The following is a 23,865-nucleotide window of genomic DNA, read 5'->3' as shown; positions in this document are numbered from 1 at the left end:
TACACCATACTTGGAGGAGAAGGGGTAAGGAAGGCTGCACCCTGATTCTGTCATCTTAACTGTGTTATCTTCCAGTTTCAACATCGTTAATAGCATGGCAATCTTATATTATGGGCCTCCTGATGTGATGCAAAAATCACCAATGTAGGATTCTTCCCAAAAATGTTGACTATGAATCTAATCTTGAAGAGGCAATCAGGTAAATCCAGAATATGATACTAGAAAACTGGCCTGGCCTGAACCTAAAATCAATGACAGAAAAAAACAAACAGGCTGAGTGTGGGGCAGAGGATATTCTTCTATATTAAAAGACACTAGAGGCTGGGTGTGGTGGCTCACACCTGTAATCCCAGCACTTTGGGAGGCCAAGGTGGGTGGATCACCTGAGGTCAGGAGTTCGAGACCAGCCTGACCAACATGGAGAAGAAATTCAGTCTCTACTTAAAAAGAAAAAAAACAAAAACAAAAAAAGCCCAGTGCCATGGCTCACGCCTGTAATCCCAGCACATTGGGAGGCCAAAGCGGTCGGATCAAAAGGTCAGGGGATCAAGATCATCCTGGCCAACATGAAGAAACCCTGTCTCTACTAAAAATACAAAAAAAATTAGCTGGGCATGGTGGCACACACCTGTAGTCCCAGCTACTAGGGAGGCTGAGACAGGAGAATTGCTTGAACCCAGGAGGCGGAGATTGTAGTGAGCCGAGATTGCGCCACTGTACTACAGCCTGGGTGACAGTGCAAAACTGTCTAAAAAAAAAAACAAAAAACAAAAAAAATTAGCCCGGCGTGATGGCACTTGCCTGTAATCCCAGCAACCTGTGAGGCTGAGGCTGGAGAATCGCTTGAAGCTGGGAGGCAGAGGTTGTAGTGAGCTACAATCACGCCACGGCACTCTAGCTTGGGCAACAAGAGCAAAACTTCATCTCAAAAAACAAACAAAACACAAAAGCACTAGACATAAATAACCAAATTCAATTTGTGAACATTGCTTGCCTCCTGGACTAAAATAAAAATGCTAAAATGCTATTCTTGGAACAAGTCAGGATAATACTGCTGAATTACTGTTGGTGTGGTGATTGTGTTTTCATTGTGTAGAGCAAGGCTTCTCAACATCTGCTGTTAACATTTGGTCCAGAGAATTCCTTTATTTATTTATTTATTTATTTATTTATTTATTTTGAGACAGGGTCTTGCTCTGTTGCCCAGGCTGGAGTACAGTGCTACAATCATGGCTCACTGCAACCTCCCCTTCCCAGGCTCAAGCAATCCTCCCAGCTCAGCTTCCCAAGTAGCTGGGACCACAGGCTCAGATTGCCACGCCAGGCTAATTTTTTGTATTTTTTGAAAAAGATTGAATAACACTTCGTTGCCCAGGCTGGTCTCGAACTCGGGCTCAATTGATCCTCCCACCTCTGCCTCCCAAAGTGTTGGGATTATCACCAACCCTGCCTGGGCCCAGGTAATTCTTTTTGGTGAGATGTTTAACAGCACTTCTGGTCTCTGCCCACTAGGTGTCAGTAGCACCACACCTCTTTAGTTGCAGCCACTAAAAATGTCAAATGTTTTCTAATTAGGTAGTGGTAATGGTTGCGTAACATCATGAATATACAAAAACCATTGGACTGTACCCTTTAAAATGGTTAAAATGGTAAATTTTGTGTTATGTAAGTTTTCCCAATAAAAAATGTAATGAGGCTGGGCGCAGTACCTCACTCCTGTAATCCCAGCACTTTGGGAGGCCAAGCCTGGCAGATCACTCGAAATTAGGGGTTGGATACCAGCCTAGCCAATGTGGTGAAACCCCCATCTCTACTAAAAATATAAAAATTAGCCAGGTGTGGTGGTGGGCACCTATAATCACAGCTACTTCAAAGGCTGAGGCAGGAGAATTACTTGAACCTGGGAGGCAGAGATTGTGGTGAACCGAGATCACACCATTGCACTCCAGCCTGGCTGACAAAAGCGAAACTCTGTCAAAAAAAAAAAAAGTTTTCTCCTCCATACTCCCAGAGCCCCAGTGAGTCCCCTGCTCTGCAATGTTCACACTCATTGTGCTGTTACTGCAAGTCAATGAGAATGTTGGTGGATTTCTCTCCACTTCACCAGAAGAATGAACAGAGGCGCAGAAAAATGGCACAAACCTGTGATTTCTCAGTGCAGTGGCTCATGCCCGTAATCCCACCACTTTGGGAGACTGAGGTGGGTGGATCACTTGAGGTCAGGAGTTTGAGATCCGCCTGGCCAACATGGTGAAACCCTGTTTCTACTAAAAATACAAAAATTAGCCAGGCATTGTGGTATGCACCTGTAATCCCAGCCACTTGGGAGGCTGAGGCAGGAGAATCACTTGAACCTGAGAGGCAGAGGTTGCAGTGAGCCGAGATGGCACCACTGCACTCCAGCCTAGGCAACAGAGTGAGACTCTGTCTCCAAAAAAAAAAAAAAAAAAGAGTAGGTGGGCATAGTGGCATGCACCTGTAGTCGCAGCTACTAGGGAGGCTGAGGTGGGAGGATTGCTTGAGCCCGGGAGGTCAAGGCTGCAGTAAGCCGTGAGCATGCCACTGCACTCAGTCTGGGCAACAGAGCAAGACCCTGCCTCAAAAATAAATAAGTAAATAAAAGAGGATACAAAGAACAAGGGTACAAAGGTACAGGGAGGGAAGACAGCCGGTAGAAAGTGGGTCATAAGCAGGGTTCCACCGGGGACGCCTGGTCCCCCCGGGGTGTGGGTGGGGAACTCTGCGCTGCAGTGCAAAATGCACATCTCAGAGAAGTTCCACCCAAGGAAGCAGAGTATTTATACAGCAACACCCTGTCAGTCCCTTGGAGGGTTGCTGGGGAAGGCTTAATTCCTGGCACTTCTGACCAACTTGTAGAGTGAGCTCAGAAAGCCCCAGGCACATCAAAGGCAGATACCAGCAGTGGACACAAGAGTCTTTTTCAGGTGTGTCTAAGTGTGTTCATTCCCCAAAACGTGGCGCCCACACCAACAGCATCAGCCTAACTTAGGAACTTGGGAGGATATAAGTCCGGCTCTGCCTAGGCATGATGAATCAGAAACTCCTGGGGTAGGGCTCAGCTGTTAGAGGTTTAATAGACCCTTCACGTGGCTCTGGTGGGACTAAGCTTTAAGAATCTCTGCCCAGGGCCGGGCGCGGTGGCTCAAGCCTGTAATCCCAGCACTTTGGGAGGCCGAGGCGGGTGGATCACGAGGTCGAGAGATCGAGACCATCCTGGTCAACATGGTGAAACCCCGTCTCTACTAAAAACACAAAAAAGTAGCTGGGCATGGTGGCGCTTGCCTGTAATCCCAGCTAGTCAGGAGGCTGAGGCAGGAGAATTGCTTGAACCCAGGAGGCGGAGGTTGCGGTGAGCCGAGATCGCGCCATTGCACTCCAGCCTGGGTAACAAGAGCGAAACTCCGTCTCAAAAAAAAAAAAAGAATCTCTGCCCTAACCTACCGTTTCTAACTCCAAAGTCCAAGGCATTTCTAGTACCAGATGATAGATGAGGCCCGGAGCCAATGAATAGGAAGGGCTGCTGGGGGCGTTAGAGGCAGAGAGACAAGCAGCCAGACACTCAGCTCTGGGGACACCAAGTAGGTGCTGGCCCTTAGAACCCAGTGAGGAGGCAGAGGTCATTCCTTTATCTTGAAAAATGTCCTGATCACCTACTGTATGCCAGGGCCTGGCACAGATGCTCAGAGCTTACTAGGAACCTAGGGGTGGAGGCAGCAGGGTTTATGTGAAGGCTGGGGATTGAACACAAATAATTTGGGTCTTTGGGGCTCCTGTTGTCTGGTCCACTCCTTGGAGATACCCACCAGGAGATGACTGAGCCTTCTCAGTCCAGGGAGGCCCTCATCCCTTTTTCTGTGAGCCCAGTCATCACCTTATCACCTCCAGCATATCCTGAGTGGATTCTGTCGCTGTTCTTGGGGCCTGCAAAGCACACAGCCCTCATGGTCCATCTGAGACCACCTGGCCACAGGCCAGGCCACAGTCGTACTTGCAGGGTGAACCAAAGTCAGGGAAGGGTCCGGAGAAGCTGGGTCTGAATGCCACCCACCACTTGCCCATGTCAGGAGATGACACTTAATGTGGACACTCCAAGGATTCCTATGGATTCTTTCAACCCATCACCTCTTCTGGAGCACCCCTCCCTCCTCCCTCCAGAGCCTCCCACCTCTCCAGCACTGGCTTCTCAAGTTCCACTGTCTGCAGCTTCCATCCATGGCCCGGACCCCAGGATCCAACCCCACAAACTCCTCTTAGGCAACCATCTTGGGCAACTTCACACAATGACAACCTATGCTCCTCCTGTCATTGACAGCCCTGAAAAAATGGAGTTCAAGGTTATAGCCCCCATTAGATGTGTATCTTCCCCAGGCTCCTGAGAACCCAACTAAGCAGACATGTCCACAGATTCCAGCTGGGACATAACATCGGGGATCAGAAAACTGACTCCCAAGGAGTAGGTTTTGGAACTGGAACAGCCAGGGTGGGTGCCAGCACACAGGATGGCTTCCTCACCATAGGCCAGAGTCTGGCACTGGGTTAGCAACTTCGGAGGCCTACAAGAGGAATAAGCTAGAAAGAGCTGTGGCCAACCCAGGGAGGCCCCAAATACACCAAGTCCCAAGTCCTCCTACTCTTGTCACCTTACTACAGTGATAAGACAAGATACATTGCGTCTATAGTCCCAGCTCAGAACTTCTGTCATGGAGCCCGCAGTGTTGCAAAGGTTGAAGACAGTGGCTTACACCCAGCTCAATTCTTTCTTTTTCTTTCTTTTTTTTTTCTCTCTCTCTCTTCCTTCACTCCCTCCCTCCCTCTCTCTCTCTCTTTTTTTTTTTTTTTTTTTTTTTTTTTTTTTTTTTTTTGAGACAGAGTTTCACTCTTGTTGCCCAGTCTGGGGTGCAATGGAACAATCTCGGCTCACTGCAATCTCTGCCTCTCAAGTTCAAGCAATTCTCCTGCCTCAGCCTCCCGAGTAGCTGGGATTACAGGCATGTACCACCATGTCTGGCTATTTTTGTATTTTTAATAGAGATGGAGTTTCACCATGTTGGTCGGGCTGGTCTCGAACTCCTGACCTTAGGTGATCCACCCACCTCAGCCTTTCAGAGTGCTGGGATTACATTTTTTTTTTCTTTTTTTTTTTGTCATGTGTCTGTTGCCAAGGAAATAATGGGAGGGAGGATCGGGCAAGGGTCTGGTTTCTATAGATAAATACATATATAATAATTTATAATCAATAAATAATATATATTATATACATTTTTTTTGCACACGCTCCCACCCACTTTCATATTATATGTTTTTTAAATTTTTAAATTTAAGGACAGGGTCTTGCTATGTTGCCCAGGCTCCTGGGTTCAAGCAATCCTGCCTTAGCCTCTAAAGTGCTGCAATTATAAGCATAAGCCACCACGGCTGGCCAGGCTCAGTTCTTTCTGGGGGTGGGTTTGTGAAGCCTTCCTCAGCAGTGATCCAAAGGCCTAGAACAGAGGAGGGGGGTGCAGACAAGAAGGAACAAGGCCGCAGCTTCCCATTCTTGGCAAATCTAAACCTGGCAACCAGGCTGATGACATTCTCATTTCACAGAAAAGTCTACTTTTCTCAGCTGAGGAGCGGGTGTCAGGAGCACTGGAGCCAACCTCCCTCCCCAACCAGGGCCTGTTCATTTCTCCCTCTTGCCTGAAGACCCTGGGGATGGAGGAAGAGCATCAGCCCAAGGGCAGGTTCTATTCTGGGCCAGCATGTGGAGTGAAGGCAGAGCTGGCCTCAGGCTGTCGCCTGTTCCTCCCTCCCCTTATTCCCTTGGCAGTAGACACATGACATAGAAATCACTGGTTCCACCAAATACTGCACAACCCAGATGCTGCTGGCCTGATCGGGGCCAAGCTGAGTCACCACTTTAGGATATGATTCTGCTTTGTGGACTATGGATGAACCCTCATCACCCCATGCTCAACCCCCAAGTGAAGGCAAACGTTACAGCAGATCCTTGGATATCCCAGGGTGATGAGGCACTAGGCCACCTGCTGTCTATTCCCTGGCACTTCATTCTTCTGATAATAAAGTATGAGAAAGAGAAAAAAAAAAAAAAAAGAAAGAAAGAAAAAGTATGAGAGAGAATGGGACCTGAGGTGGACCCTGACTGGTGTCCAGGCATGTCATATACAGGAGGGACACGTATGGTCACTGGGCATGGCACCCTAGATAATGACCCAGAGGGAGGTTGTAGGTCTGGGCCCTGGGATCCAGGCTGATGAGGAAAGGCAAGAAAAAAAAGAAGGGACCCTGCACGGTGGCTCATGCCTGTAATCCCAACACTTTGGGAGGCCAAGTTGGGCAGATCACTTGAGGTCAGGAGTTCAAGACCACCCAGGCCAACATGGTAGAACCCCGTCTCTACAAAAAAAAATTTTTTAATTAGCCAGATATGGTGGCACACACCTGTAATCCCAGCTACTCAGGAGGCTGAGGCAGGAGAATCACTTGAACCCAGGAGGCAGAGGTTGCAGTTAGATGAGACCATGCCACGGCACTCCAGCCTGAGCGACAGAGCAAGACTCCGTCTCAAAAAAACAAAAAGGAAAAGAAAAAGAAAAGAAAGGAAAGCAGTAGAAATGGGGAAAGAGGAACAAGAAAAGGTGGACTGTCTTGAACAAATGTGGGGGCTGTAGGTTCCAGAACTGGTGGTTGTTGGGAAAAGTGGGATAAACCTTCTGCATGGGGTCGCCTGAGTGAGCTGATTTCCTATAAGGTCCTCATTCCTGCTGCAACCAAGATAAAGTGCTGGGTGGCATGGAGATTTCAGCTGTGTCCTTAGATGTCATATGCTCTGCAGTCCTCACTGATGATGGCAAGAGTACATCCAGTCCATACTTCTGCTGCTGGCATGACTAAAGGAACAGAGATATTATTGACTGGGAGCTTCCCCAAGGAGCTGACCAGACCTGGGAGCACATTTGACTAAGGTCCAACGAGCAGCCTAGTTAATCCTTTTCTGTTCCCTCCATCCCATTAACTTGGACCCCTTTGCCACACTGACCCATCCTTGGAAAGTCAGGAAAGCCCTAAGATCTCTAGGCTCCAACATAAGGCAGGTGCCCAGTATAATGACCAACCCCTCCCTTTTTTTTTTTTTTTTTTTTTTTGAGATGGAGTTTTGCTCTTATCACCCAGGCTGGAGTACAATGGCATGATCTCAGCTCACCACAATCTCTGCCTCTTGAGTTAGGCAATTCTCCTGCCTTAGCCTCCTGAGTAGCTGGGATTACAGGTGCCCACCACCACACCCAGCTAATTTTTTGTATTTTTAGTAGAAATGGGGTTTCGCCATCTCTGTTGGCCAGGCTGGTCTCGAACTCCTGACCCCGGGTGATCCGTCCACCTCAGCCTCCCAAAGCTTTGGGATTACAGGCGTAAGCCACCATGCCCTGCCTCCTTTCTTCTTTTCACATGATAAGTATGCACTGGTAATGGAACAAAATAGGCCAGATGCAGTGGCTCACCCCTGTAATCCCAGCACTTTTGGAAGCCAAGGTGGGCGGATCACCTGAGGTCAGGAGTTCGAGACCAGACTGGCCAACATGAGGAAACCACGTCTCTACTAAAAATACAAAAATTCACCGAACATTGGGGCACACGCCTGTAATCCAAGCTACTCAGAGACTGAGGCACAAAAATCCCTTGAACCCGGATGGCAGAGGCTGCAGTGAGCTGAGATTGCACCACTGCACTCCGGCCTGAGGGACAGAGTAAGACTCTGTCTCAAAAAACAATACAATACAATAAAATAAGATAAAATAAAATAAATCATTACTGTGTGATGATACAGTTGGCACTCAAAACTGTCAAGTTGTGGCTGGGCGTGGTGGTTCAAACCTGTAATTAATCCCAGCATTTTGGGAGGCCGAAGCTGGTGAATCACCTGAGGTCAGGAGTTTGAGGCCAGCCTGGCCAACATAGTAAAACCCTGTCTCTACCAAAAATACAAAAATTAGCTGGGCATACTGGCTTGCACCTGTAATCCCAACTACTTGGGAAGCTGAGGCAGGAGAATCGCTTGAACCCAGGAGGCGGAGGTTGCAGTAAACTAAGATCGAGCCATTGAACTCCAGCCTGGGCAACAGAATAAGACTCCATCTCACAGAACAACAACAACAACAACAACAACGACAGCAATAACAAAACCGTCAAGACATAACTGCAATTTTTTTTTTTTTTTTTTTTGAGATGGAGTTTCGCTCTTGTTGCCCAGGCTGGAGTGCAATGGTGCAGTCTCGGCTCACTGCAACCTCTGCCTCCTGGGTTCAAGTGATTCTCCTGCCTCAGCCTCCCAAGCAGCTGGAATTACAGGTGCCAACCACCATGCCCAGCTAATTTTTATATTTTTAGTAGAGATGGGGATTTCACCATGCTGGCCAGGCTGGTCTCAAACTTCTGACCTCAGGTGATCTGTCCCCTTCGGCCTCCCAAAGTGCTGGGATTACAGGCATAAGCCACTGCTCCTGGCCCAAAACTTCAATTCATAGTGCACTGAGCAGCAGAGCAAAGTGACGGGAGCACCACTTACTATCTCTATTCCAACAACTCGACTCTGCTGTTGGAACCCAAAAGCAGACACAGACACCATGTAACAGATGAACCTGGCTACGTTTCAATAAAACTCCATGTCTGCACACTGAAATTAGAATTTCAGATAACTTTAATGTGTTGCAAAATAGTCTCCATTTGATTTTTTTTCTGTGGTGGTTCACGCCTGTAATCCTGGCCCTGGGAGGCCAAAGCAGGAAGATAGGAGTTACAGACGCAGCCTGGGCAACGTCAGGAGACCCTATCACTACAAAAAGTTTTAAAATTAGCTGGGCGTGGTGGTGCGCACCTCTAGTCCCGACCTTTTGGGAGACTGAGGCAGGAGGATTGTGTGAGCCCAGGAAGTTGCTGCACTCCAGCCTGAACAACAGAGGGAGATCATGTCTTGAAAAAAGAGAAAGAGAGAGTGAGAGACAGAGAATGAGAGACAGAGAAGGAGAGATGGAGAGGGAGTGACTGAGATCGAGAGGTGGAAAAGGAGAGGGAGAGGGAGGCAAAAACTTCAGTAAAAATTTGAGTGCTTCTTAGTTGGTTAAATAAAAATAAATAAATAAATAAAGGCCGGGCATGATGGCTTATGTCTGTAATTCCAGCATTTTGGGAGGCAGGGGCTGGTGGATCATGAGGTTGGGAGTTCGAGACCAGCCTGTCCAACATGGTGAAACCCTGTCTCTACTAAAAATACAAAAAAAAAAAATTAGCCGGGCGTGGTGGCAGGTGCCTGTAATCCCAGCTACTCAGGAGGCTGAGGTGGAGACTTTCTTGAACCTGGGAGGCAGAGGTTGCAGCGAGCCGAGATCGCGCCACTGCACTCCATTGAAATGAACAGAGTGAGACTGGGCGACAGAGCGAGACCATCTGAAAAACAACTCCTCAGGAGGCTAAGGCAGGAGAATTGCTTGAACCCAGGAGGCAGGGGTTGCAGTGAGTCAAGATTATGCCACTGCACTCCAGCCTGGGTGACAGAGCAAGAATCCCATGGAAAGAAAGAAAGAGAGAGAGAGAAGAAAGAAAGAAAAGAGAGAGAGGAAAGAAAGAAGGAAGGAAGGAAGGAAGGAAGGAAGGAAGGAAGGAAGGAAGGAAGGAAGGAAGAAAGAAAGAAAGAAAGAAAGAAAAGAAAGAAAGAAAAACATTCTTGACTTGTGGGTTATACAAAAACAGGCATGGTTCCACTCCTGGCACTAGGTTTGTTCTTCTTTCCCTCTGTTCAGGGTTATGCCACACCAGCGGGGAAGGAGGGGAATTGACCCACTGTTATGTGTCCTCACAGATGACCACTGAGAAGGCCACCATGCCTGGTCATCACAACTCTAGGCCCAGCAACTTGCTGAAGCCTCTGCAGTGCTGGACCCAGGCATCTTTGTGAAGCTGTCTGCATCCTATCTGCCTGTGGAGACTGGGCCATCCATCTGGGAGTCTGGCTGCCTCTCCTGCATGCTGCTGGGAGGCTGGGTCTGACTGTCATTGCTCTATGGCTACATCCTCAGCCACCCTCTTCTCTTTCTTCCTTCAGCCAGAGGGAGCCCTGAGTTCATGCGGAGGAGTTAGTCTACCTTCCATCTGCTTCTGCATACCATCTTGTCTGTACTTACAAGTCCCTCCTTCCGGATTTATAGAATAGCATGCGTAATATGATCCCAACTGCATTACAAAAAATAGATGTAGATGTAAGCTTAGAGTCACAAAAAACTTTTTGAAAGAATTCACTATGTTTCTCTCTAGTGGTGACACATTTCAGGGAGGTTCTATAGGGTGTAATGCTTACCTTTCTCTTTTATCCCTCTGATCATTGAAACGATGCTTTGTGTGTGTGAACATGTATGACTTTTTTTTTTTTTTTTTTTTTTTTTTGAGACTGAGTTTCGCCCTTGTTACCCAGGCTGGAGTACAATGGCGCGATCTCGGCTCACCGCAACCTCCGCCTCCTGGGCTCAGGCAATTCTCCTGCCTCAGCCTCCTGAGTAGCTGGGATTACAGGCACGTGCCACCATGCCCCGCTAATTTTTTGCACTTTTAGTAGAGACGGGGTTTCACCATGTTGACCAGGATGGTCTCGATCTCTCGACCTCGTGATCCACCCGCCTTGGCCTCCCAAAGTGCTGGGATTACAGGCTTGAGCCACCGCGCCCGGCACATGTATGACTTTTATAATTAAAATGGAAAAATTAATTTCAATGGGACAGATGCTCAAAGTCAAAGTCACCTGTTATAACTGCTGTCACTAACAAGGCAGCTGTTTGAAAATGTTGCAGAAACATGGGAAATGTTCATGAAGTGACCTTGTGAAGGCTTCCGGTCACAGGATCATGTGAGCGCCATGATCACCCCAGGGGTGGAGCAGATGTTAAGTGTTCACCACACCCAGTTCTCTTCCTGGACACACAGGAAGATGACATTTCCCAGGCCCTTTGCAGTTAAACTGAGGTCTAGTGACAGAGATCTGGCCAAAAAATATGGGCAGCAGAGATATGCCCCACCTCTAGGTCCTATTCTTTTTTTGTTGTTTAAGGGTCTGAGTCTTGTTCTGTCACCCAGGCTGGAGTGCAGTGGTGTGATCATGACTCACTGCAGCCTCGACCTCCTGGGCTCAAACAGTCCTCCCACCTCAGCCTCCTGAATAGCTGAGGTTATAGGCATGAGCCAATGTGCCTGGCTCAGCACCTGTCCTTAAAAGCATCCCACCTGATTCACTAGCTGTCTCCTTCTCTCTCTTAGTAAACTTGGAAACTACACATTCCAGATGGTATAATTTACAGCATGATGGAAAAAGCCAGCTCTCCACGGGAAGCTGGCCAGTCTTCATTGGAGTACATTTTTATTGCATGAAGCCAATGAGACTTGAACATTAGCAGAACTGAATATTGTTTAACTCTGTGGTTTCCAAAGTGCAGTCCTTTTAAAGTATCCATAAAGTCTACACTAGCTTCACAGTAATATTAAGATGATATTTGTCAGCTGGACACAGTGGCTTACACCTATAATCTCAGCACTTTGGGAGGCCAAGGCAGGTGGATCGTGAGGTCAGGAGTTTGAGACCAGCCTGGCCAACGTGGTGAAACCCAACCTCTACTAAACACAAAAAAATTAGCTGGGTGTGGTGGCGCATGCCTGTAATTCCAGCTACTGAGGAGGCTGAGGCAGAAGAATTGCTTGAACCTGGGAGGCAGAGTTTGCAGTGAGCTGAGATCTCGCCACTGCTCTCCAGCCTGGACAATGGAGCAAGACTCCATCTAAAAAAAAAAAATTATTTTTGTCTTTCCTGAGTGTACAGTGGGATTTTCCAGAGGCTGTGTGTTGGAAATAGATGTTTGGTGCTGCAAAGAAAAATTATCACTGAGACAAAGGATCTTTTGGCAACGCAATTTTTACTTTCTAGACTGCAGGAAGGGTACTCTCACTAGCCATCTTGCCACCAGAGTACAATGAACAAAGGAAAACAAACAGATTTATCCCTTCCACAGTTGGGGTAGTCCTTACTGCTGTGTCTGATCTCTGTTGGCTGGAGCCAGACCTCACAATCTAAACTAAATCCCGATTGGCTAACAACTTAAAACTTTTCTAAACAGGTAAAAGCAATGGAGAACTGGGACATGCCTGTGAGCACGTCCAGCACAGGTATCTTGGTTAAAGTACAAGGACATAGAATGTACTACGTGCCTGTAAGCATGTCTAACAGCTACATAGGATAGGGCTTAACAAAGAGTTATCTGCACACTTATGATTTATTCTTTAACAAGAAAGGAAACTTTTAAAAAGAAACTTTTCTACTTTCCATACTACGTGACATGATTTTTTTATTTTGTTTTCTGTAGAGACTGTGGTGGGGATGTCTCACTATATTGCTCAGACTGGTCTTCCAACTCCTGGCCTCAAGTGATCCTCCCATCCTGACATCCCAAAGTGCTGGGATTATACGTGTGAGCTGCTGCACCTGACCATTTCTGATATGTGATGTTGAAACAGGTTGAGTGCAGAAGCAGACATGGGAATTAAACCAGAGTATTAATCCAGACACTGAAGAGATTTACAAAACATACAAAACAATACCGCTCTTTTCACCTTCTTTTTGGTTTGGAAAAATGTAGTTCTTTTTCGTCAAAAACATGATTGGCTGAGCACAGTGGCTCACGCCTGTAATCCCAGCACTTTAACACTTTGGGAGACTGAGGTGGGAGGATTACTTGAGGTCAGGAGTTTAAGACCATCCTGGCCAACATGGTGAAAACCCGTCTCTACTAAAAATACAAAAATTGAGAGACTGAAGCAGAATTGCTTGCACCTGGGAGGTGCAGGTTGCTTTGAGCCAAGATCAGGCCACTGCACTGCAGCCTGGGCAACAGAGCCAGACACCATCTCAAAAAAAAAATGTTGTGTTAACATGTAATGGTTTTATTATGTTATTTTAATTTCTTTTTTTTTTGAGATGGGGTTTTGCTCTTTTTGCCTAGACTGGAGTGCAATGGCCCAATTTTGACTCACTGCAACCTCCACCTCCTGGGTTCAAGCAACTCTCCTGTCTCAGCCTCCCAATTAGCTGGGATTACAGGCGTGCGCCTCCACACCCAGCCAATTTTGTATTTTTATCAGAGAACTCCTGACCTCAGGTGATCTGCCTGCCTTGGCCTCTCAAAGTGCTGGGATTATAGGCATGAGCCACCACACCCGGCATTATTATGTTATTTTAAATAAATAAATAAACATGTAAACATTTTATGTGTTTTAATTTCTCACATGGTAAATATTGATGAATCTGCCTCCTGGGTTCAACCAAAAAGTGACTAAAGCATCTCAATCAATTTAGAGGTTTATTTTGCAAAGGTTGAGGACACCCCTGGGGCAGGGGAGGAAGAGAAACAAGTCACAGTATGATCTGTGTCCTGTGCTTTTTCCAAAGAGGAAAGGGGGGACACAAGGGGAGGGAAGAAAGTGGACCGGAGGGTAGGCAGGACGGCATATGGTGACATTGTGAGGCTCTGATTAGTGGCTCTGTGACTCTACATTTCACATGTGAAAAAGGGTGGGGGGAGTCAATTATGCGTTGTCTCAGGCCTAGTAGATCTACATTTTACATAACTAAACCCGTGAAATTACGGCTGCTGCCCATTTGGGAAAGGAAGGCAGTTTTTGGGGTACCCAAGCTTAACTTTCCCTTTGGCATGGTGAGTTTGGGGTCCCAAGATTTTATTTTCCTTTCACAATAGATATAACCGACATGAACAAAATTCTTTGGAATCCTCAATAATACTGAAGAGTGAAAAGAGGTCATGAGACCAAAAAGTTTGAGAGCCTTTGCTCTGTGACAGCTAGCCACCCTGGGGCAGGCCGTTTCAATCTGGAAAACACACATACAGTACCTCAGTTATGGGAAATTCTCATTTTTTTTTCTTTTGAGACGGAGTCTCACTCTGTCTTTCACTGAGGTTGGAGTGCAGTGGTGTGATCTTGGCTCACTGCAACCTCCGCTTTCCGGAGCAATTCTCCCACCTCAGCCTCCCAGGTAGCTGGAATTACAGCTGTGGACCACCACATCTAGCTAATTTTTGTATTTTTAGTACAGACAGGTTTCACCATATTGGTCAGGCTGGTCTCAAACTCCTGACCTCAAGTAATCCTCCTGCCTTGACCTCTCAAAGTACTGGGATTACAGTTGTGGGCACAACACCCGGCCCTTTTGCTTTACACTTTCCATTACTGTCATTTTGCTCTACTTCCTCGAGATTTCTTCAACTCTATTTCCAACCCTTATATTGAGTTTCTCACTTCTGCTATCATATGTTTCATTTTTCAAGAGCTTTAACATTGCTCTCTGGAATTTTTCTCCCTCTTTTTTTTTTTCCTGAGGCATGCTGTTCTTCTTTATGGATGTAATGTCTTCTCTAATATTGCTGAGAATATTAACGCAGAATGTACATTTCCTCTGATTTGTTTTGTTATTGTTGCTTTTATCTCTGCTTTCCACATTATTTTTATTTCTCTGATATCTGCTGATTATTGGTTGTCTGCTTATATAGAAGAGTCAGCCCCTAGAAAACTGGCAGTAGTGAACATTGAGTGGGGCCTTGTGCACAGTTTCAGTGTAGTATGATCTGAGTGGTCATTTCCTTTAGGACCTCCTTCACCACTCCGTTCAATGTCAAAGTCAATGTGTTTATTATTTTCTCTTGAGGTCTCTACCAATCTCCTGCCTGCAGATATCTCTGGCTGCCAGCATTCTAGATTCCTCCTAGAGAAGAGGGACGCCTACATATTCAGTATATAAACTTATCTGTAATCATTCTGCTTTTCAGATGATAATCTGACTCAATTGCCTGGTGTTCCCCATTGTAGAGACACTCTCGTCTCTAGCATCTGCTGGTATGGGAGAAGGGCAGCACCATCTGGGTTGAGTTGAGGAAGGGATCCAGGGTTCCGCCGCTGCCTCTTTCTTTAAAGTAAGTTTTTTTGTTTGTTTGTTTTTGTTTTTTGAAGAGTTTTTAAAAATGTTTATTTTATGTACAAAGAACTATCATGGTTTTTCATGGTAGATGCCTTGGATAATCCTTTGAAGGAAGATCATTTAGTACAACTTAATGAAACCGATATCCTTCGAGTACTGACAGAAACACTGGTGGCACATATTGAGGCCATATTTCTGGATCAGACCATGCCAGTTTGGACAGATGTGACAAGAGCAAGAACCCTGGCCAAATTTTCACAGTGGCTTCAGTACAGCTGCTGGTGACCCATCTTACTCTCAGGAGGGCAACGAGGTGAAAGTAAAGTAAGTTTTTTAAATTGTGGTTTTAAAAAACTACCAAGAGGCCGGGCGCGGTGGCTCAAGCCTGTAATCCCAGCACTTTGGGAGGCCGAGGCTGGTGGATCACAAGGTCAAGCGATCGAGACCAACCTGGTCAACATGGTGAAACCCCATCTCTACTAAAAATACAAAAAAAAATGAGCTGGGCATGGTGGCGCGTGCCTATAATCCCAGCTACTCAGGAGGCTGAGGCAGGAGAATTGCCTGAACCCAGGAGGCGGAGGTTGCAGTGAGCCGAGATCGCGCCATTGCACTCCAGCCTGGGTAACAAGAGCGAAACTCCGCCTCAAAAAAAAAAAAAAAAAAAAAAAAAAAAACTACCAAGAACCAGCTCAGTCAGGAGACCCCTACCCAGGTGGGCTGAAGTTATTGAGAGGCAGACACCCCGATAGCCAACAGAGTGGAGCTATTCTAGGGACCAACAGCCTGGGAGCCTGAGGGGCTGACAGCTCTCCAGACTGAAGGCCCTGAGCAGAGATTCATCCACGTATTTATTTGCTCTTTGACAGGTGATTCTTATTAATACAAGGTGTTCTACATATACACATAACTCAGGAATACACCAGGTCGGGGGGCAGGGTAAACTTAATGTTTCTCAACAACAAAAAATTAACAAAACTTACAATTTAACCATTTTTAGGCATACATCAGTAGCATTAAGTACATTCATAATGTTGTATATACCCACTGCCACTATCTACTTACAGACCTTTTTTTTCTTTTTCTTTTTTTTTTCTTTTTTTTTTTTTTTTTTTTTGAGACAGAGTCTCACTCTGTCTCCCAGATTGGAGTGCAGTGGCACGATCTTGGCTCACTGCAACCTCCACCTCTCAGGTTCAAGCGATTCTCCTGCCTCAGCCTCCCAAGTACCTGGGACTCCAGGTGTACACCACCACTCACAACTAATATTTTGTATTTTTAGTAGAAACAGGGTTTCACCATGTTGGCCAGGCTGGTCTCGAACTCCTGACCTCAAATGATCCTCCTGCCTCAGCCTCCCAAAGTGCTGGAATTACAGGCATGAGCCATGTGCCTGACCTGTTTTTTGTTTTCTGTTTGTTTGTTTTTGCTTTTTGAGACAGGGCAGGGTCTCACTCTGTCGCCCAGGCTGGAGTGCAATGGTGCAATCTCAGCTCACTGAAGCCTCCGCCTCCCGGGTTCAAGCGATTCCCATTCTTCAGCCACCCAAGTAGCTGGGATTACAGGTGCACACCACCATGCCTGGCTGATTTTTGTATTTTTAGTAGTGACAGGTTTTTGCCATGTTGGCCAGGCTAGTCTCAAACTCCTGGCCTCAAGTGATCCACCTGCCTTGGCCTCCCAAAGTTCTGGAACTACAGGCATTAGTAACTGTGGGCAGAAATTTATACCCACATTGCATGGGTTTTTAAAAAATAACTGTAGTTATGCTGACTTTCTGAACTAATCTAGAGGGGGCCCACCTGCCCAGAGCTGTCTGTCTCACTCTCAGGTGATAGGGGAGGCAAGGTTAGGACCCTGCTGTGAGGGTGACAATGTATGCAGCCCTGGGGCAGCGAGCTCTCTGGTGAAGCCTCGGTGATGGAATAGGAAGGTGGCTTTTGTAAATGTATCTTTGAGGTCATTCCATCATCATTTTGACAAGTAAAAAGAGGCAAAATGTTTTGCCAGAAGTGCAGGAACCTGAAGCTGGCCTGCTGTTGAACCTCTGTACAGGAGGGAGTCAGGCAGATGACAGGAATGACAGGACAGGCCAGTGGCCAGCTGTGAACCTCAAGGAGGAGGAGGAAGGGAGATCAGTTGAGGCTGAGGCTCGATATGTTGCCCAGGCTAGTCTTGAACTCCTGGGCTCAAGCAATCCTTCTACCTCAGCATCCCTAAGTGCTGGGATTACAGACGTGAGTCCCCATACCCAGCCTATCACCTTTAAAATTGTTTGTTATGTTATGTTATGTTACGTTAGGTTATTTTCTGTTACCCAGGCTGGGCAACATAGGAAATCCCATTGCTACAGAATATTTAAAAATTAGCCAGGCATGGTGGTTTGCACCTCTGGGCCCAGCTACTCAGGAGGCTGAGATGTGTGGATCCCTTGAGCCCAGGAGTTCAAGGCTGCAGTGAGCTATGATCATGCCACTGCACTACAGCCTGAGCAACAAAGTAAGATGCTATTGCAAAAAAAAAAAGTTTAAAAATAATCCAGGCTGGGCGCGGTGGCTCAAGCCTGTAATCCCAGCACTTTGGGAGGCTGAGGCGGGTGGATCACGAGGTCTAGAGATCGAGACCATCCTGGTCAACACGGTGAAACCCCATCTCTACTAAAAATACAAAAAATTAGCTGGGCATGGTGGCGCGTGCCTGTAATCCCAGCTACTCAGGAGGCTGAGGCAGGAGAATTGCCTGAACCCAGGAGGCGGAGGTTGCGGTGAGCCGAGATCACGCCATTGCACTGCAGCCTGGGTAACGAGCGAAACTCCGTCTCAAAATAATAATAATAATAATAATAATAATCCAAAAAGAAAAGACTCACCATTGACAGCTGACCAAGATGCAACCGCCTAGGGTTGCAGGGAAAATTAAACTATACCCAAATCTCCTGGATCACATAAGATCAATACATAAAAATCTGCTAAATTTCAACATACTAGAAATGAATGATCAGCAAGTGAAATGTAAAAGACAGTGGCTTAGGCCGGGCCCAGTGGCTCACGCCTTTAATCCCAGTACTTTGGAAAGTCCAAGCGGGTGGATCACCTGAGGTCAGGGGTTCGAGACCAGCCTGACCAACATGGAGAAATCCTGTCTCTACTAAAAATACAAAATTAGCCAGGTATGGTGGTACATGCGTGTAATCCCAGCCACTCAGGAGGCTGAGGCAGGAGAATTGCTTGAACCCAGGAGGTGGAGGTTATGGTGAGCCAAGATCGAGCCACTGCACTCCAGTGTGGGCAGCAAGAGCAAAATTCTGTTTCAAAAAAAAAAAAAAAAAGACAGTGGCTTATGGCCAGGTGCAGTGGCTCACACCTGTAATGCCAACACTTTGGGAGGCCAAAGCAGGAGGATCATTTGAGGCCAGGAGTTTTCTTTAAAAAAAAAGAAAAGAAGGCCGGGCGCGGTGGCTCAAGCCTGTAATCCCAGCACTTTGGGAGGCCGAGGCGGGTGGATCACGAGGTCAAGAGATCGAGACCATCCTGGTCAACATGGTGAAACCCCATCTCTACTAAAAACACAAAAAATTAGCTGGACGTGGTGGCTCGTGCCTGTAATCCCAGCTACTCAGGAGGCTGAGGCAGGAGAATTGCCTGAGCCCAGGAAGTGGAGGTTGCGGTGAGCCGAGATCGCGCCATTGCACTCCAGCCTGGGTTTTTTTTTTTTTTTTTTTTATTTGAGACGGAGTTTCGCTCTTGTTACCCAGGCTGGAGTGCAATGGCGCGATCTCGGCTCACCGCAACCTCCGCCTCCTGGGTTCAGGCAATTCTCCTGCCTCAGCCTCCTGAGTAGCTGGGATTACAGGCACGCACCACCATGCCCAGCTATTTTTTTTGTATTTCTAGTAGAGACGGGGTTTCACCATGTTGACCAGGATGGTCTCGATCTCTTGACCTTGTGATCCACCCGCCTCGGCCTCCCAAAGTGCTGGGATTACAGGCTTGAGCCACCGCGCCCGGCCAAGCCTGGGTAACAAGAGCGAAACTCCATCTCAAAAAAAAAAAAAAAAAATTTAAAAGGCATAAATATATGGAAAAACATCTGTGGTCATAAATTAGAAGACTTAATAATAATAATAGTGTTAAGATGATGATAACTATCCACTGTGATATACAGATTCAACAAAATCCTCCTTGTCAAACTCCTAATGACTTTTTTTTTTTTTTTAAAGATGAGGTTTCTCCATGATGGCCAGACTGGTCTTGAACTCCTGACCTCAGGTGATCCACCCACCTCGGCCTCCCAAAGTGGTAGGATTACAGGCATGAGCCACCGCGCCTGGCCTTTTTTTTTTTTTTTTTAGATGGAGTTTCACTCTTGTTACCCAGGCTGGAGTGCAATGGCGCGATCTCGGCTCACCGCAACCTCCGCCTCCTGGGTTCAGGCAATTCTCCTGCCTCAGCCTCCTGAGTAGCTGGGATTACAGGCATGCGCCACCATGCCTAGCTAATGTTTTGTATTTTTAGTAGAGACGGGGTTTCACCATGTTTACCAGGATGGTCTCGATCGCTTGACCTCGTGATCCACCCGCCTCGGTCTCCCAAAGTGCTGGGATTACAGGCGTGAGGCACCGCACCCGGCCCTTTTCTTTTTTTTTTTTTTGAGATGGAGTCTTACTCTGTCACCCAGGCAGGAGTGCAATGGCGAGATCTGTGCTCACTGCAACCTCCACCTCCTCAGTTCAAGCAATCATCTCTCCTCAGCCTCCCATGTAGCTGAGATTACAAGCATTCACCACCATGCCTGGCTAATTTTTGTGTTTTTAGTAGAGATGGGGTTTCACTGTGTAGGCCAGGTTGGTCTGGAACTTCTGACTTCAAGGGATCGGTCTGCCTCAGCCTCCTAAAGTGCTGGGATTATAGGTGTGATCTACTGCATATGATCCCCAATGACATTTTTTCATAGAAATAGAAAAAGCCATCCTAAAATTTTTTATGGAGTCTTTTTTCTTTTTTTGTAGAGACAGGGTTTTGCTATGTTGCCCAGGCTCGTATCACACTCCTTGCCTCAAGTGATCATTCTGTCTCAACCTCCCAAAGTGCTAGGATTACAGGTATGAGCCACTGGGCCCAGCCAAATTTTGAGACAGAGTCTTGCTCATCGCCCAGGCTGAAGTCCAATGGCATGATCTTGGCTCACTGCAACCTCCACCTCCTGGGTTCAAGTGATTCTCCTGCCTCAGCCTCCTGAGTAGTTGGGATTACAGGTGTCTGCCACCACAACAAGCTAATTTTTGTATTTTTAGTAGAGACAGGGTTTCATCATGTTGGTCAGGCTGGTCTCGAACTCTCGACCTCAGGTGATCCATCAGCCTCGGCCTCCTAAAGTGCTGGGATTACAGGCGTGAGCCACCATGCCTGGCCTTATATGGAATTTTAAAGAACACCAAATAGCCAAAAAATCTTGAAAAAAGCACAAGGAAGGCCAGGCATGGGGGTTCACACCTGTAATCTCAGCACTTTGGAAGCCTGAGGTGGGCAGATCACTTGAGGTCAGGAGTTTAAGACTAGCCTGGCCAACTGGTGAAATCCTATCTCTACCAAAAATACAAAAATCAACTGCACATGGTGGCACGCACCTGTAATCCCAGCTACTCGGGAGGCTGAGGCAAGAGAATCACTTGAACCTGAGAGACGGAGGCTGCAGTGAGCTGATACTGAACTACTGCACTCCAGCCTGGATGACAGAGCAAGACTCTGTCTCAAAGAAACCAAAACAAAAAACAGCTGGGCATAGTGGCTCACGCCTGTAATCCCAGCACTTTGGGAGGCTGAGGCGGGTGGATCACGAGGTCAAGAGATCGAGACCATCCTGGTTAACATGGTGAAACCCTGTCTCTACTAAAAATACAAAAAATTAGCTGGACATGGTGGCACATGCCTGTAATCCCAGCTACTCAGAAGGCTGAGGCAGGAGAACTGCCTGAACCCAGGAGGTGGAGGCTGTGGTGAGCCAAGATCACGCCATTGCACTCCAGCCTGGGTAACAAGAGCGAAACTCCATCTCAAAAAACAACAACAACAAAAAACAGAAAAACAGTATGATACTAGCATAAGGATAGACCGATTTTCAACAAATGTTCCAAGACCATTCAATGGGGAAAGGACAGTCTTTTCAACAAATGGTGCTTAAAAAACAAAACAAAACAAAACAAAAACTGGATATTCACATGCAAAATAATGAAGTTGGACCTTTGTCTTACACAACATGCAAAAGGCCAGGCATGGTGGCTCATGCCTATAATCTTAGCACTTTGGGAGGCCAAGGCAGCTGATCACCTGGGGTCAGGAGTTTGAGACCAGCTTGGCCAACATCCCCATCTCTACTAAAAAGACAAAAATTATCTGGGTATGGTGGTGCATGCCTGTAGTCCCAGCTACTTGGGAGGCTGAGGCAAGAGAATCACTTGAACCCGGGGGATGGAGGTTTTAGTGAGCCAAGATCACGCCACTGCACTCCAGCCTGGCGACAGAGCAAGACTCCGTCTCAAAAAAAATCAATAAAAATTAAAAATAAAATTAGCCAGGTGTTGTGGCAAGAGCCTGTCGTCCTAGCTACTTGGAAGGCTGTAGTGGGAGGATCACTTGAGCTCAGGAGTTGGAGATTACAATGAGCTGTGACTGCACCATTGCATACCAGCCTGGGTGACAGACCAAGACGCTGACTCAAAAAAATTTTTTTTGTTTTTAATCGAAAGACAGTAAATGCACGCCCCCTTGTGGGTGCATGTTCAGGCTTACTCTCCTTTTGGGACTTCCAGGGAACTTCTCACTTGGTCTTCTCTTCTCACAGGGGTTATGGCCCTACAGCTCTGTTTTCGCTCATATATATTGATTAGCCTCCCGGAAAGACCCAGCCCGGTGCTGAATTCCCCAAGCTGATGCATAGATCTGTATCCCGGAGTCTGACTTGATTGCAATGAAAGAGATTTCTCCACAGGTGGTCGACATCAGTCAGAAACATCCAGACACACAACCCACAACACACACACACACACACACACACACACACACACACACACACACACACAGAGGATAGTCAATCAACAGCAGTGCACAGCTGACTTCCAGGAGGGCAGATGGCACCCTGGGACAAGTGTGTGGAATCTTTCCACTTAAGGTCCTATTAGCTATCTGGGTATAATTCAGTGGTGAAAGTAGGGCCGGCTTCATGGACCTGAGATTTGTGTCATCATGCAGCGATCCATGCTCAAAAGGGTCCCATGATTGCTTTTATTCTCTGCTGTCATCATCTTGAAATTCATAAGAAGATTGAACAAGGCACCCTACATTTTCATTTTGCACTGAATCCCCCAATGTATGTCCAGGATAAAATGTTCTAAGACCAGGGCAAAGCAGAAGACCCTCAGGAGATGAGACAGCCTTGACTTGCATGAGCCATGATACTCAAGTTTGTGTGGAGGAGGGGGTGACAGCTGTGTCTGACACATATTAAGCCCTTAGAAATGATGGCTATTATTACTGTGTGTCATTGATGATGATGATAAGTGTTGGGGAACTGCTCCAAAGCTGTTTTTCAAACTTCATTGCAGCCTGGTTCATTCAGGATTCACATGCCATCATTCTGCTTTGTTTCACTGGTGCATTTGCAAAGCATTTTTTATTCAAGCAGTCCCTTTGGCAGCCCTCAGGAACTCAACACAAATGCGCAGCCAGCCTTTCTTTCTTTCTTTCTTTCTTTCTTTTTCTTTCTCTCTTTCTTTCTTTCCTTTTTTTGAGACAGAGTTTCACTCTTGTCACCCAGGCTAGAGTACAATGGCATGATCTCAGCTCACTGCAACCTCCACCTCCTGGGTTCAAGTGATTCTTCAGCCTCAGCCTCCCAAGAACCTGGGATTACAGGTGTCTGCCACCCTGCCAGCCTAATTTTTGTATTTTTAGTAGAGATAGGGTTTCACCATGTTGGCCAGGCTGGTCTCAAACTCCTGACCTCCAGTGATCTGCCTGGCTTAGCCCCCCAAAGTGCTAGCATTACAGGTGTGAGCTACTACACCCAGCCCACACCCAGCCTTTCAAACACTCACAGAAACTGGGTGCAGTGGCTCATGCCTATAGTCCCAGCTACTCAGGAGGCTGAGGTTGGACAACCTCTTGAGCCCAGAAATTTGGGGTTGCAGTGAGCTATGATAGTGCCACTGTACTCCAGCCTGGGTAACAGAGCAAGACCCTGTCTCAAACAAAACAAAACCTGCTGAGATGTTATATACTGATATGGTTTAGCTCTGTGTCCTCATCCAAATCCCGTCTTGAATTGTATTCCCATAATTTCCACATCTTGTCGGGGGGACCCAGTGGGAGATAATTTGAATCATGGGGTTGGAATCATAATTTGAATCTTCCATACTGTTCTCTTGGTAGTTAATAAGTCTCATGTGAGCTGATGGTTTTTTTTTGTTGTTGTTTTTTTTTTTTGAGACGGAGTTTCGCTCTTGTTACCCAGGCTGGAGTGCAATGGCGCGATCTCAGCTGACCGCAACCTCCGCCTCCTGGGTTCAGGCAATTCTCCTGCCTCAGCCTCCTGAGTAGCTGGGATTACAGGCACGCGCCACCATGCCCAGCTAATTTTTTTGTATTTTTAGTAGAGACAGGGTTTCACCATGTTGACCAGGATGGTCTCCATCTCTCGACCTCGTGATCCACCCGCCTCGGCCTCCCAAAGTGCTGGGATTACAGGCTTGAGCCACTGCGCCCGGCCGAGCTGATGGTTTTATCAGGGGTTTCCACTTTTGAAACTTCTTCATTTTCTCTTGCTGC

At 46.9% G+C, this 23,865-nt stretch overlaps 1 long non-coding RNA gene and 1 pseudogene across 1 annotated transcript in view; one reads left to right on the top strand and one right to left on the bottom strand.

Moving 5' to 3' along the window:
- Positions 1-15,066, top strand: part of LOC141584947 (uncharacterized) — a 32,177-nt gene extending 17,111 nt beyond the window's left edge. Inside the window, exon 3 of the long non-coding RNA XR_012518251.1 lies at positions 14,895-15,066. This is a non-coding gene — a long non-coding RNA (uncharacterized LOC141584947). The remainder of the gene's footprint in view (positions 1-14,894) is intronic.
- A 67-nt stretch (positions 15,067-15,133) lies between these two features.
- LOC141581286 (small ribosomal subunit protein uS14-like) lies at positions 15,134-15,333 on the bottom strand (annotated as a pseudogene).
- Positions 15,334-23,865: the final 8,532 nt, after the last annotated feature.

Source organism: Saimiri boliviensis, chromosome 1 (assembly GCF_048565385.1).
Source record: "Saimiri boliviensis isolate mSaiBol1 chromosome 1, mSaiBol1.pri, whole genome shotgun sequence".
NCBI lineage: Eukaryota > Metazoa > Chordata > Mammalia > Primates > Cebidae > Saimiri > Saimiri boliviensis.
This window is presented reverse-complemented; position numbering and strand designations above follow the sequence as displayed.